The sequence below is a fragment of the Oxyura jamaicensis genome, chromosome 13 (genome assembly GCF_011077185.1).
Source record: "Oxyura jamaicensis isolate SHBP4307 breed ruddy duck chromosome 13, BPBGC_Ojam_1.0, whole genome shotgun sequence".
Lineage (NCBI taxonomy): Eukaryota > Metazoa > Chordata > Aves > Anseriformes > Anatidae > Oxyura > Oxyura jamaicensis.
Window position 1 is genome coordinate 19,186,610 of NC_048905.1, and position 14,978 is coordinate 19,201,587.

The 14,978-nt window shown below is 38.9% G+C and overlaps 1 protein-coding gene across 2 annotated transcripts in view; it reads right to left on the reverse strand.

The window, feature by feature from the left end:
- JAKMIP2 (janus kinase and microtubule interacting protein 2) overlaps positions 1-14,978 on the reverse strand; it is a 52,769-nt gene extending 37,791 nt beyond the window's left edge. For both annotated transcript variants that reach the window (XM_035338432.1, XM_035338431.1), the window contains exon 1: positions 14,871-14,978. The gene's annotated coding sequence lies outside the window, so the exon portion shown is untranslated. The remainder of the gene's footprint in view (positions 1-14,870) is intronic.

Sequence of the window (14,978 nt, forward strand, 5' to 3'; positions counted from 1 at the left end):
AAAAAACTTTCAGAATTATCATGCTCTATCAACCTTGCAATTAACAAAACAGGTTTTGAAAATGGAGGTATTTTTGTTAGGAGAGGAATTTCATTTTTTTACCACTTGGCAATTCAGTTAGAATCAACACATGGCACAGGCAACTGGACTGGGGGACACTAGTGTCCATCCTCAAAAATCAGACACTAACTATAAAGTAAATAGACAAGCTATCACAACAGTCTGGTGACTAGATTCAGTTGCCTTTAATGTCACCCTCTGGCCAGCCTCCTCTATAAAACAGTTGGTAGCCTGTGGTGAAACAGGCAGGACTTGTACTTGATGAGGGGCAGTTTTTCACTATAGGAGGGAAATATATTTTTCATCAGCAAGTTGTCTGTTTTCATTGACAGCCTCATTTGCAAGGCTAGACATCTTTATGCACTATTGCCTTCTGTGTGAATGAGCTGGTGTAATTCATAAGCACGTGGAATAGGTATGATTAAGAGTTCATTATGAGTGTGATTTATGTCATGCCTATGAAGGGGGAGAGGAAAGTATTATGGTTTAACCCAGCAGACAGTTAAGCGACACACAGCTGTTCATTCATCCTCTACCCTCAGTGGGATGGGGAAGAGAATCAAAAAAAAGTAAAAGCTTGTGGACTGAGATAAAGACAGCTTAATAGGACAGAAAAGTAATAATAATAATAGTAATTATAATAGTAATAGTAATGTGTCCCAAAACAAGTAATGCACAATGCAATTTCTCACCACCTGCTGACCAATGCCCAGCCCCTCCCCGAGCAGCAGTCCCCCCAGCCTGGCCAGCCACCCCATATTAATTGTTCAGCATGATGTCATATGGCATGGAATATCCCTTTGGCCAGTTTAGGTCAGCTGTCCTGGGTCTGTCCCCTCCCAGCTCTTTGTGCATCCCCAGCCTCCTCACTGGCAGGGCAGTATGAGAAGCTGAAAAGTCCTTGGCTTAGTGTAAGCACTACTCTGCAAAAATTAAAACATCAGCACGTTATCAACATTATTTTCATTCTAAATCCAAAACACAAAACCATACTAGCTACTAGGAGGAAAATTAACTCTATCCTAGCCAAAAGGCTAAAAGGAAATATATTGCCACCTTAAAATGACCTCCTCAGCATCCAGCATAATTAAAAGGGATATAGTTACTCTTTAGGAAGCTGGATCTTTTCACCTATCAAGGTCACCTACCCTTTGAGATGGAAGGGCATAGTGAGTTTGTCCATATTGGATCATATTGCTTTTAATGCAGAAAGCTTGATATTTATGCCAAATCGTTGGTATTATTCATATTTCCAAATACCTGCTTTACCAAAGCTTGCGTGCAGACCCCTGCAGACTACAATGAGGTAATAACCTTTCTTATAAATCCCTGGTATACCACATCCCCCACAGGGTGCTAATTATATTACTGAAGAACACTGTCCCAGCAGTCTGCTGTGAAAATCTAGGCAAGTGAGGAGGCTCATTTCACCTGCTGCCATGTCCTTACTACACTGAGTACTTGCAATTCCAAAAGAGTGAAGGGAACCAAGCAGATGTACTGATTCTCAGCAGCACACATGATCAAACCCTAGATTCTAAGTCTGAGAAGAAACAGCTTCAATCCTTAGGTAAACAAACTCCTTTGACTTTAGTAGAATGAACCCTTAAGTATATAGGTCTCCCTATGAAGTACACAATGCATAGTGCTGATATCATAAGGCATATCTGTCAAGGAAATTAAAAACATCGTAACATTCCCAGATTGTGAGAATAACGTTACCCTATCAACTGTTTCAAATTCTGGTGGCATATTTGGCCATGCAGCTATTTAGAGATTGCAAGAAGCATCTGTCAGATGTCTGTAAGCAAAAAGACCATCAGAATTGTTTATGATGAATGGCTGCCAAGTACAATAGCAGCAGGGGTATCTCCTATCAGCTTTGCCCTCTTCCAACACTTGCTAGTAGAATGCGTAGGAATTATTGGAGCCCTCAGAGCCATGGAAATACCTAGTTAAGCAAAAGATTGCTTAAAAAACATCAAAAAAAAAAAAAAAAAAAAAAAAACTATGGGCAAATTTCAATCCAAGATAACAGGATTAAGTCAATTCCTAAAGCATAATAAATTCAGTCTGGAACCCACAAGGAGAGATTCCGTTTTGCTCCTTTCCCTAGAAAATCCATCCACTAAATTCCTGAGTAAAAGCACCACACATTTTCTTTGAGATGCACCTTCAGTGAAAGTCTAAATGAATTCCTTGAAGAATTTGCCACACTTTTTATGAGAAGAAGCAACACATTGCTACAGGCTGTGAAGAATTTATCAGCAAGAAATCATATATTTGAATATACTTGAATACTTGAACTTAATTAGATTTTCTACTGTATGAAACAAGTATGTTGTTTGAATCTCGTTGTTGTTATCAGTTCAAGCTTAGCTGCATGATATAAGCAGGTAGAAGAAGTTTGTTCATATTCACGCTCCCAGAGGTTCAAAGCAAGTGCGCGGATAACACTGCACTTCATCCCATGGCAGAACATGCCTTAAAAAGTAAATGCTTCAAGGCAAGCATTCTGTAATCTTTAACATTACCTGTAAAAAGGCAAGTGCAACTGGATGAACAATCCCACTAAAAGCTTCTTCCTACCTAGTCTCTTTAATCTTCTGTTTCTATCCCTTACTACAAATGTCACTCATTGCTATTACTTTTATTTTTTCTTTTTTTTTTCCATGCTTTCCTTTTTTAATTCCTCCCCGCCCCCCCCCCCTTTTTTTTTTTTAATTTCCCTTTGTCCTAGGTTTTTTATTTTCTTTTCAATTGCATTCTAGGCTAACATTCTGTGTGGGTTTGGTCATATGCTAGCAAAAGTAGAGAGGAAAAATCCCTACTCCTGATTCCAGAAAACATGGGACTCTGAAGCTGTTCTGAGCTTAAGAGCAGTGTTTCTGATCCAATACTTCATCTCAAAGTGATGTTACATTCTAATATTTGTGATATTAATAGTTTGAACAAGTGTGCTTGTCTTAGAGTTCATATTAACTGTTCAATTACCTGTCACTGAAAGGAATGAACTTCATTGGGTTCTGAATATTTGAGGATGAGAAGAGGAGAAAATTATTTCAAGCCAAGAAACCTGCTTTTTGAGATCTGTCTCCAGTTACAGCTTGCTGGTAGATTTTCCACCTCTAGTTCATATTTTTTTCTTCTGCAAGTAGCTGTAAGTGAAAGGGTGTGCAAACAAATATAAAATAATTCTAGGGTGACTTTTTCTGTACTGTTTCCTTGTTATGTGCTATGTGTAGTTAATGTCATGGAAAAGGCTGCTGATATTGCGCATGTTGATTTGAAAACTTTGCTCAGAACTCAACACACACAGAAGTTCAGATAATTTTCCAGATTCAGACAGTATAATTTCTGTATCCGTAGCAAAGGCAAAATAAATATGGTTACAAAAAGCAGGTCAGGTCTTAAAATCAAACTTCTGAATAGTAAATATATCACATTCAAAGTAGTAATCAGTTACTGTTTTTCGTACAGTAAATGTAGTACAAAATAAGTTTGTACAATGCTCTCAGATATATGGTTTGGTTTTGGGTCCTCTGTGGAGCCAGGAGTTGGACTCAGTGATCCTTGTGGGTCCCTTCCAACTTGGGATATTCTGTGATTATTCCTTTATCTGAAGTGGTGAGGAAACTGCTCTGGATTTTGCTCCTAACGATAACCTATGGCAATTCCAAACTGTCTTCAGCTTTTAAGTTAGTGAAGCTAACCAGAACAGATTAATAGGGGCAGAATTTATCCGGTAACAGGCTTCCCACCTGAGCTGTCCCTGAAGTTGCCTTGGCAGTCAGTTCAGATATGCTTGCTTGTTAAGGTGAGTCATATCCCTTATCTAAAAGGATATAGAAGAAAACAACCCCATTAAAGATACCTGAAATTTGGGGTGGGGTGGGGTTCAGCAGCCAGAAGGAATACCTTCTCATTGTATTCTTCATGGTTAGAATATCATGCAAACTAGACTCAGACACATTTCACTGGATATCCTTATTAGCATGGCCACGAAGTGGGCTCAGAACCAAACAGCAACACTGAGCAAGTCACATATCCAACGTGGTCCAGAGGCGAATCCAGGAGAAGTACTCTGTGTTTGCAGACAATTACAGTTATATGGAAGATTTAAAAAAAAAAAAAAAAAAAAAAAAGGCAACAGTATAAACCCCTTGCTTCTGTCTTCCGGTGTTAAAATGCAAAAAAAATCACTACTATCATACTGAAAATTAATTTGACAGGTTGGGGTCAAGCTATTTCAAAACAATCTGTCTTTAGGTAAGTCTTTGTCATGACAGTTGAAGGTCCAAAATTGGCTCCTTTCTCTGTTTGGGCTTCTGCTGAATGAGACACATTGCACAAAATACCTTTCCAGTCTCACTATTAGCACAAGCACAGGAGAAACAGCACACTCTTTGTGGGGGATGTCCAGCAAAGTATGAAGAGGCACGAGCGCACACCAACCAAAAAGCTGTAGGCATATATGCTCCAGTTTGCACATATGACAAGCAAGCCTGTATTTATATCATGGAAACTGCTTCAGGCCTCACCAGGAGAAGAGCTGAGGCCATCATTCTCTTACAGTGTTTTAACAGTTCCCAGCTTTACTCTCCCCATTCGTAATAGGAATCTTAACCGCTTTATCTTGTTTTACTGTAATAAAGATTAGAGGAATCTAGCCAGACCATTTTTGTCTTCTGAACCATGACTTTACTTTTTGCATGAATTACATACAGGACTAAGCCATCTAAGACTACAGCAGTGAGCTCCATGTGTATGTGGTGGTTTTACCGTGCTAGGCAGTTGAACACCACAACCGCTCTCTCACTCCCCCTCCGCAGATGAGGAGGGGAAGAAGTAAAGGAAAGAACAACTCACGGGTTGAGATAAGGATGAATTAATTAAAGAGAAATATATATATATATATATATATATAATTAAGGAAATATTATTATTAATTAAACAATTCAACTAAAGGGAAAAAAGGGACAGGGGAAGAGGGAGGGGGGAAAGGGAATAACTAAACAAAACAAGTAAAGGCTATGTGGAAGTGCAGAGGAAAGAAATTACTTCCCACAAATGAGCGATGCTTGACCACGTCCTTGAAGCAGGGCCTCAACGCACGTAGCCGGTGTTCGGGAGGAGGACAGACGTTTTCACAACGAGAGCCCACCCCTCCCCTCTTCTTCCTTTTTCCACCTTTTATTGCTGAGTGTGACATCATATGGTATGGAATATCCCTTTGGTTGGTTTAGGTCAGCTGCCCTGCTGATGTTTCTTTCTCACTTTTTTGCCCACCCCCTAGGAGGGTCAGAGAGAGTCCTGATGCTGTGCCAGCACTTCTCAGCCGCAGACACAACACTGGTGTGATATACCACTGCTGTTCTAGCTACAAGTGCAGAGCGCAGCACTGTATGGGCTGCTGCGGGGAAAGTTAACATCCCAGCCAGACCCAGTACAGTGAAACACAGGAGTTTGTACTCAAAGATCAAAGAATACAGGTTTTTATAGCTATCTTTAGCAAACTGATACAAATGCAAGCATGATCAGTATTTTTTTAGAAAAGCAATAACATGACAATTTCCACAGAATTTAGAAAAACAATTAAAATCCCTTAAAACATATTCTAAAGTATAACCCTTCCTTTCAGCAAAGCATGGTGTCTCGTGCCAAATTTGGTGTACTCCTGAATAAGAGTACTGGTCTGTTTGGGTCTGCACACAAAACCCTTAAGTCTCAACATAGGAATAACCTTGACTATGAGTGAACCAAAGCACATGCTGTGTCTCCTGAGGAACAAGTATATATACATTCCCTCAAAGTGGCAGAGACCAGAGTGCAGGTATCTGGCAACAGCAAAACTGAAACCAAGCATATGCTCATAATATCCTTTTGCACAGAGAAATTACCTAATCATGATGACTCTTCATCACCTAGACTTTGAACACACAATAGAAAAATTACCTCCCTGTCCCCCGTCCCCCGTACAAAAAAAAAAAATAAAAAAGACTAAGAATGTCTACTCCTGACTATTTTGTGCCCCAAACATTCAGTGGAATTTAATTTGGGACTAAGTGTCTTCAAAATATATAGACATACCCTGCACTCCTGGGTTTCCACTTTAACATCTCAAAGTTCAGAACTTTGAGCTCTGTTCCTTGTAGTAACTAAGCAGCAGCAGATTAGTATTACACCCTCTTGTTTAGCTTCTTCCGTTTCCAGTCTATATCTGATCCATCTGCAGCTGATGTCTCACCAATTATAATTCAGAAGTTGGATGCTCAAGTGACAAAGATGCACTGCTTTTGAGGATCTAGCCCCATCTATTCATAATTCTAGAAAGCCTCTAAGGCTACTGGGCTTCCAAAGTAATTGTGCTTAGCTACATAAAGTAGCTTTCACAAAGGAAGGATACTGACCATTCAATTGAAGGCACAGGCAATGCAAGATGTTAATCACAAGTGTTTCCTTTTAAGGAGTAATACCTTACAATCTGCCATGGGATGAGAAATTAGTACCAACACTTTAGAAGGATAAGAACCTGGCATACAAATGGTGCAGGGAATGGCAAGATTATTCTGTAATGTAACCATTAGGGTTTTGGTTCTACTAACTTTGGTTCTACTAACATATAAAACACTAACATTTGGCTGTTAACTGTATGAAATAAAATTCAGGACATTAGACAAACATCATAATCATCATTTTCATGGGACAGCATTATTATTATTCCCACTTGTGGGTGTTAGCAGAGAGAATGTTTGATGTTTGGGGCAAACATCAATACATCTCTTTGGAGATGGTCAAAGAACTGAAAGATTAAAACTGCAAAGAAGGGTTAGGGCAGACTCCTCAAAAGTGGTGAAGCTTTGCAGGAACAATTAGTGTTCTGATAATAGATTCCAGACAAGTTTTCCTGCACTATTGTCAGGATGCACATTATTTTGCATTTTCTTGTGGGATTCAAATAAATCCAAAATAAAGTCTTTGCTTTGCCTTATTTACCAATTTTCATCTATGCTTTACATTGGTTCAGAATAAAATTAAAGTGTGAATTATTGCATTCCGTGCTGTGTATGTTATGCCACATAATGGAATAAATTATTAATGGAAACTGCGATTAAAAGCACAATATGTATTATCTTAGTATGAAATAATAATACAGCATCCCAAGATCAAAGAAAAAACTTAGCTCAGACTTGCTACAAATATTTGCATGCCTTTATATAATTCTGTTCTATATATTTTTTTAATAGACAGAACATGACAAATTTCACATGCTAGCAGCTTAAATGCGTTTTATTCTACTAAATGGTGATAAATAGCTCTTCAAAACAAATCCTAACCACTTTGGCTTTTGACTATACAGAAATAGTGTGATAGATAATTTTTTCATCAATACCACAATAATTTTCAGGAATACTGAAATGTCTTCAGAACTAAACTCAAAATATCCCTCAGATTCAGGCTCCACACAAGGAATACAGGATGAATCTGGTGCTGCTAGGCTGCTAAAATTACCATTGGCTCTTGCTCTAAAACATCATCCAAAAATCCCTATCCAAGTTGCTGGCAGCACCATGGAAACATTCAAAAGGGGACAGAAGCATTATTGTTATCTGCAGGAAAGCTGGGGAGATTTATTAAAACAATATTCTATTATTCTGTGGCTAAAATACCATCTGTCTCTTTTTTAAACAATTGTTTTCCTAGAAGTTACCATGAAGCATACTACCAGTAAATATATGAAATCCTTCCCTATCTTGAAAGGATATAGGGATTTCCCAGACTCAACAGAGTGAAATACATGGACAGAGATTAGACATACTATTGAAGAATAATAGAATTGTCAGGAAAATTATGCAATCCATCAACTTGCCCAGCTCATTGCACGATGGGGTCTAAAAAAACATTTTAGTGTTTCTGTATGTTTAGTGTTACTCTAGTCCCATTCTTGGTTTACTGAAAAGACATTTTGTAAAGGTATTTTATACAAGTAGAATTGCATTCAGCACTGCCAGAGACAGCACATGGAGCCTGAAAGAGAACTATTGCAAGTCCCAGAATTTATAGTATGAGGCCCTCCTTCGATTTTGATTTCAATAAGCCAGCAAAACCATCTTTTATTTAATCAAATTGCATATAACAAGAAAACAACAAACAGTGAGGGAAATGTTCATGTCCCATTAGTGTCTTGTAGAAACACTTCCTTTTTCTTTTCAAGGTCATAGCCCTCATTATCTATTGTCTTACAAACATCAGAGGAGGATATTTTGTGTTCAGTATTAAAAATTGTGAGATATTTAAGTATTTTTTCTATTAAAAGCACCAGATAACTTGTGAGAGTTTTTGCCATTTTTAGCTCAACTCTTGCTACAGCTGATGAAGGTAGATTTAGATAAGATATCAGACTGCATAAGAAAACTCAGTGTTCTGGCCTCCTGTGTTCACTTCTAACATTTAACAATGTAGGTCTCTATGATGATTTTTTTTTTTCTGAATACCTTGCTTTTGACCAGATCACTACATCCTTGCAGCTCAATATAACTTCAAAACATATATTTTCTACTTCCACTGTATCACTGTCAATGTCCTGCAGAACCTGATGTACACACTTCTCTAATTTCCCATGTCCCACTTAGCCTTTCATTACACTGCCTGGGAAAATAATCTGAATGTTCCCATTACCATGAGTTATACTCCAAGCTATGTAAAACCTAAGCCAATTGGAATTACATCTTGCCTCTTCAGATCAGCTTTTCAGCAGAAATGTGAATATCTATGTGAACATCCTGATAGCCATTTCTATTCATCTTTAACAGTCAAAATGCCTTTAAAAATAAAAAGCCTTAGAAGCAATATTCACTAGAAACACTCAGATTATTCACTTATGAAAATATTGTTACCAGAGCTGGTCTTTTTCATTTCTGATCTGTTGTAAACCTTACTCTTCTATTGTATGTTGCAAGATAGGCTCCCTCAAGACCTCTACAGTCTATGAGCTTTTTAACAATGGCCCATAATAGGCAGGTAACATTAGAAATCTTCTTTTCCATCAATTCCATTAATCAGCTGAGGTACAAGGAACTGTTATTTGCTGCCCTCCCAACAAAACAAATTAAAGAACACCATACCATGTTTCATCACGCATACTGTAGCTCTATTCATACTGAGATGAGAGCTCAACAAATATAAAATAAAATAAAAGTCAGGAAAAAGCAAAACTCGCATTACATGTAGAATTACTCTTTACAGCTTATTAAAAAGAAACTGCTCTTTGAATTTACATGGAGATTTTTAGCTGAACTGTGCTGCTTTAAAAATGGAAGCATCAGCTATTATTGGTCAGGGCATTCCCCACCTATGTAAGCAGGTGATGGGTGGGATTCTCAGCTGGCAAAAGTATAAGCATGAAACAGCACCCATTAAACCCAGCTGAGATACTGGTTCATACGTGACATGACAAAGTAGGAAAAACAAAAAGGTCTCATTTATAAGACATTCAGGATACTGTCTTGAGCACCCAGATTTCCATTAAGGCTGCATCTGAAACCAGAAAAAAATATTTATGGCAATTTCACAGAGATTTTAATAGGTATTAAGCTACTGTATAACATTTCAAAACAATTTCCCAGGACAATGCTTACCTCTTCACTGACTTCACCTAACACAGGTTAACAGGCAAATCACTGACACTGACTGCATATTCCAAGAAAAAGGCAACATGTAGGTCATTCTGTGACCTAAAAAATACACAAAGCAGTACAAAAGGGATCTACTAACACAGAACCTTGCAATCACAGGCCAAATACTGTTCAGTTAGTAATACTTAACACTGAATCTTCATGGATGCTTATTTGCTATTAGTTTTGACTCTAAAACACTTGGCACTCTTACAGGTTAATTCTTAAAAACATTGCCAATTTAATTAAAGTAACCATTCATTTAGTTATTAGCAACCAAATAGTAACTAACATAATTGTTCTTTCAGCTGTAGATTACTAAATGTTCAAGTGCAAAAGTCCCCAAACATTCTTCGTTTTTCTGAAAGTGATTGTAACTGACTGTAATTTCCAGTCAGGGACAGAAAATGGAAAAGGGATTTTACTAAGTGTCATATGAAATTAGAGCAGATTCTCCTAGCTGATTCTCCAAAAATGACTGCTTCTCATTTTGTTCCTCACCAATACATATTGGCAGAAAATAGCAGCTCAGAGAACCTTGAGTATTAAGTACAAATAAACACCGGGTAAAAAAAAGAATGCCTTACCTATGAATAACAGAACTTCAGAAACAAAAATAGCATTTTGGTTCATGAAAATGTAATTTAAAAGTAATTGCATATTGTGTATTAATACAGTTTTATTTTTATTTTTGTAATTCTTCACCGCAATATTTGTACACCAATCCTACAACAAATACATGCAAAACAATACAGTATTGATTATAATTAATTTCTATCTATTACTTGCAACGTTAAAAGTTCTAAGGATTTTGCATGCACTGTAGAAATAATTAAAAATATTTCTGCATCACTTTTAAAAGAAAATCAGCTTAGTGGATTTCAGTAAACTAATGCACATGGAGGAAAAAGAAGCCCAGAAGCTTTGACTACCATTTCTCCCAACTTCATTTGATCACTCATAATTGATTACTCCAAGCTACCTTGGGAATTCAATGCAATTTTAAGTTGGACATTTGGATGGCTTTTATTTACAGCCCAAGCAATGTAAGACTTAACAATTCTTTTCCCCTAGCTGCTTAAAAAGTTGCAATAAACATTTTCAACAAAATACAACAAATAGTTTGACAAATGAAGTACAAGTGTCAAACAGTAACTGGAAGATAATACCTCCCTGGTGCTGATAGGAGGAATTCATAATGTGAAAATGAGAGAAAACTTGTGCTTTAGCATCAGCAGTCATTCCATTATTTTTGATAAAATATATTTAATCTGAGATCATGTTAAAAATGATGATGCAAAGTATAACATTACAGAAAAGCTGGCTTACCATAGCAGCTGTTCTATCTAAACCATTTCCTCAGGTACCTTCAATTGCTTTATTGTTAATCACAGGTATATTTTATCTAAAGTTAGAAATCTAATATAATATAACATGTGGTCTAGCCAGTCTTCATTTGTATTCATTATTTGTTGGCATCTGTTAAACAGTTAACTGAGGGGTTTCTCATTATGCAGCCATGTACGAAAATAGTTTCTGCATTTGCCTCTTTCTCATTTAACTATGCTACGTAGACTGTCACACCAATTAATTCATTTTGCTTTTATTCTGACAATAGCTGATTTAGACTATTTAACATAGGAACAGGCTGTGATGTCCAAATATGATCTTCCAAATAAACAACACAGGCCCTAAAGTTTCCAGGATGTATGACAGTTTCTCAACTACCCACCAGTGATCCAAATTCATGGCAAACAAATCATACAACAGGAATTTTAGTGATCTGAACTGAAAGCCTGCATTCATGAAAGTGCTTTCATGTTATTATTTTTCCTTTAAAGTTCATTGGATATTTCAGAATCCAATCTGCAGGCTCTGATCAACATAGTTTTTCTGTCGTGTACAAAGAGGTTGCCAAATACACTCATTTCAACTTGACATCTTTCAGTGTGGCAAGACCATAGTTTTCTCATTACATGCTGATGAATTTTCTTTGTAGAGCCCAACCTCCTGGAGCAAAGAAATTGGATCTGGGAAAGTTTTTTGGTCCTCATATTTTAAAGCAGAAATTTAAACAGACCTTAAAGGTGAAGAAACTAGAAGTACTACATAAATGACATTTTAATGCCCTCATGGATTCTGAATGTTGAAAGTTGATGACACAGAGTTACACTTAAGCTTTGCACACATGTAGATGATGACTAAAGAGAAGGCATCAGAGAATCCATCTCTGAGGATGGGAGGACAAGATTGTTGTAATCTGGAATAGACCAGATTTTCAAGTGATACAGATGTATATGAGAACTTTGAAAAAGCTACTTCCTGGGAATTAAAGTGAGCTATTAGTTTAGAAACACACATTGCAAACATGCCATTGCAAATTCAGCTAAAATAACTTTTAATAACTTTTTAAGCATTTGTTTTGTAGTCTTGTAACCCAAATATTGCATTGCCATGAACAAAGATGGCAGAGAAACCTGTCTGAACCCCAAAAATATGACAGACTCAAAAGTGACCCAAAATTCAGGTATCTAGTAAGGACTATTTGCTGTGTCACAATTTCACAAAGAAAACAGAAAGCACAAATGCTGACCACAATGCAAACTGACCATGACTCAGTAGTGAAAGACTAGTTGTAAGCATGTTCAGTCCCGTAGCTCAGTTAAAAAGGAAAAAAGTTATAATTTACAACTACTTGGATTTCAACCACTCAAGCTACACTTGAGCTATATCTTAAGAGAGTACAATCCAACACCATATTTCTTCTTCTACAGTTAGAAGGCTATTTTTATACAGTTTTGAAACCATAGTAGTAACTGTCTCTTGAATGGATGAATAGAAATCCAAATTGAAAATGATTCATTTTGCCGGTTATGTTTCACAGCATTTTTCTTGAATACCCTGAGGTCACTCATCCTTTGTAATGACAGAGAAGTTATGCTGCATCTTTCCAGCAACATTAAAGTCTCGATAATAATGGTCTAGCATATCCCACCATACATTTATGAATGACAATTGCCACTTGTCTCCCCTACACACAACCATGTTTTAGCTGTACCTTATGTTCAATTCCTAGTAAGTAGCACGAAGTGGTTCTTATTCAAGAGATCTAGCTGGAAATGACCAACAGGAGCAGAGGAATCATCAGAAACCACTGAAAGGTGACAGGGACAAGGTTATCCGAAGGGAGGCTGACAGTTCATTAGTATTTGCAATATCACACAGACTAAAGTTGAGCTCTGGGCTGACACTGTAAAAATACCTGGCTCAAATTCATCTCCAATGTCAGGACCATGTTTCTCTACCTGAGGCACTAACAGATTTTCAGTCCAAGATCAGCAAGTCAGAAATGATGCAGCATTCATCAGTGGCAGCCTGCTCCTTCAGCTCTGCTGATGACCAGGTAACCCCAGCAGTCCACTGCATTGCCCCAGTGCTGGAAACCAGCAAAGCCCAAGGGGAGAGCAACAGCTCCCGGCAGCCACCTCTACCAGGCAACTCCAATGGAAATCCCAACAGAAACTTTCCAGCCTTTCCTCCCCCAGGCTCCTTCTCAGGATTTTGCTCACTGTGTAAGGGTGGAACTGGCTGTAACCCCTTTAACTTCATCACATCTCTTTTGTCCATGGTGTCTTTTGATTGGTACAAATCTACTTATAGAGCACCCATACCTTACTTCCTCTTCAACAATTAACAGCTAACCACTCTCAGGCTTCACCAATACAATAACAATTTCCAGAAAACCTGTTAGAATCACCACAGATTTAGCTCACTCAAGCACAAATTTAAATCTGGTCTAATGCCAGCAAAGCTTGCATTTACAGGACAAAAGATCCAGATTTGAAATTCCTATTGTGGAGCAGCAGGCCAGATCAATAGAAACAAAACCTGAGACAGAGCAGAAGCAATAAACCTAACATCATTTCCTGAAATGGACAAACGCTCTGCTTACTAGACTGGGCATAGTAAGTCTAGTAAGACTAGGCATAGTATATGCACAAGTGAAGAATTTGACCCAGCAAACGAGAGACATAGCAAATGAGATTGCAACATGTCACCTCAGTGTAATGCATAGGGCAGTATCAGAGCGCAAACGTTGTAACAATGCATCCCATTATGTTTTTCCTTTTAAAAGTTCAAATTAATCTTTTAAAACATATACATCTCTGTTTCTAGCCTATAAAATATTCAGCATCTTATATATATATATACATATTCACAGAAAAAAAAATAGAAACAGACTACAAATGGCTATTCAATGCCACAAAAAACCAGCCCAAATGCAAGACCTAGATTTGTCTTAAGTATCCATAATGAAGTGAAGACAGCATCCAGTAATTTAAGAATAATTGGCACATCAGCCCAAGTGGCATGTTTCATCAGTTAATGATGGGGGAAAAAAGACATGTTGCGCATTCAAAGAGATGCAGCTTGAGGGGTCTCTGTATGCATAGGAGAATGTATTCATACACACATCCACAAACACACCAACCCTGAGAGTCCAAGACATGTACAGGTGCATTTCTGAAAAGACTTGCTCAGAAAGAAACCTTGTGCAATACTGTTTGTACAAACAAATAGAATAGGCAAAGATGCATCGCAAGCAAAAATAAACCAGGGGAGTGCCTTTACAGCTGCTCTCTGCTCAGCTGCGCTTACTACCCACCCGCAGATGCCATCTCACTGAGGCCCAGCCCAAGCTCTGCTGGCTGTGACTCTCCGCACATCAAATTCAGCCCTTGAAAAATTCCTTCCACTGTAACCAGCGAACACGCCCAGCACGCCGCGTTTTGCAGTGAGGAAGGCAAGACAATGACCAACCTGGAACACAATGGTGAAGGACGGGAGAGCGGCTGAGGTGGATCTCGGCACGGCTGCGGCGGCATCCTGCCACACCTCTCCCTCTGCCTCCTCTCCTCTGCATCATCTCCATCTGCCTCCTCCCCATCACCTCGGCCTCCATCTCACCGCCATCGCTCGCCCTCCCCTGCCGCACCGCACCGCGCCGCGCCGCGCCGCACCGCGCCGCACCGCCCGGCCCGGCCCGGCCCCCGCAGCCGGCCGAAGTCATTGTTCCGGCGCCGCGGGGCCCCTGCACGGGACCCGGCGCTCCTCCGGAAGGCCGCCGCCGCTCACCGTGCCGCGGCCCGGGGAGGATGCTGAGCGGCGAGGCACGGGCGCGGCATATCCATCTTCCCGCTGCCGCGGCGGCTCCAGCGCCCAGCCCGGCCGCTGCCGGCCTCC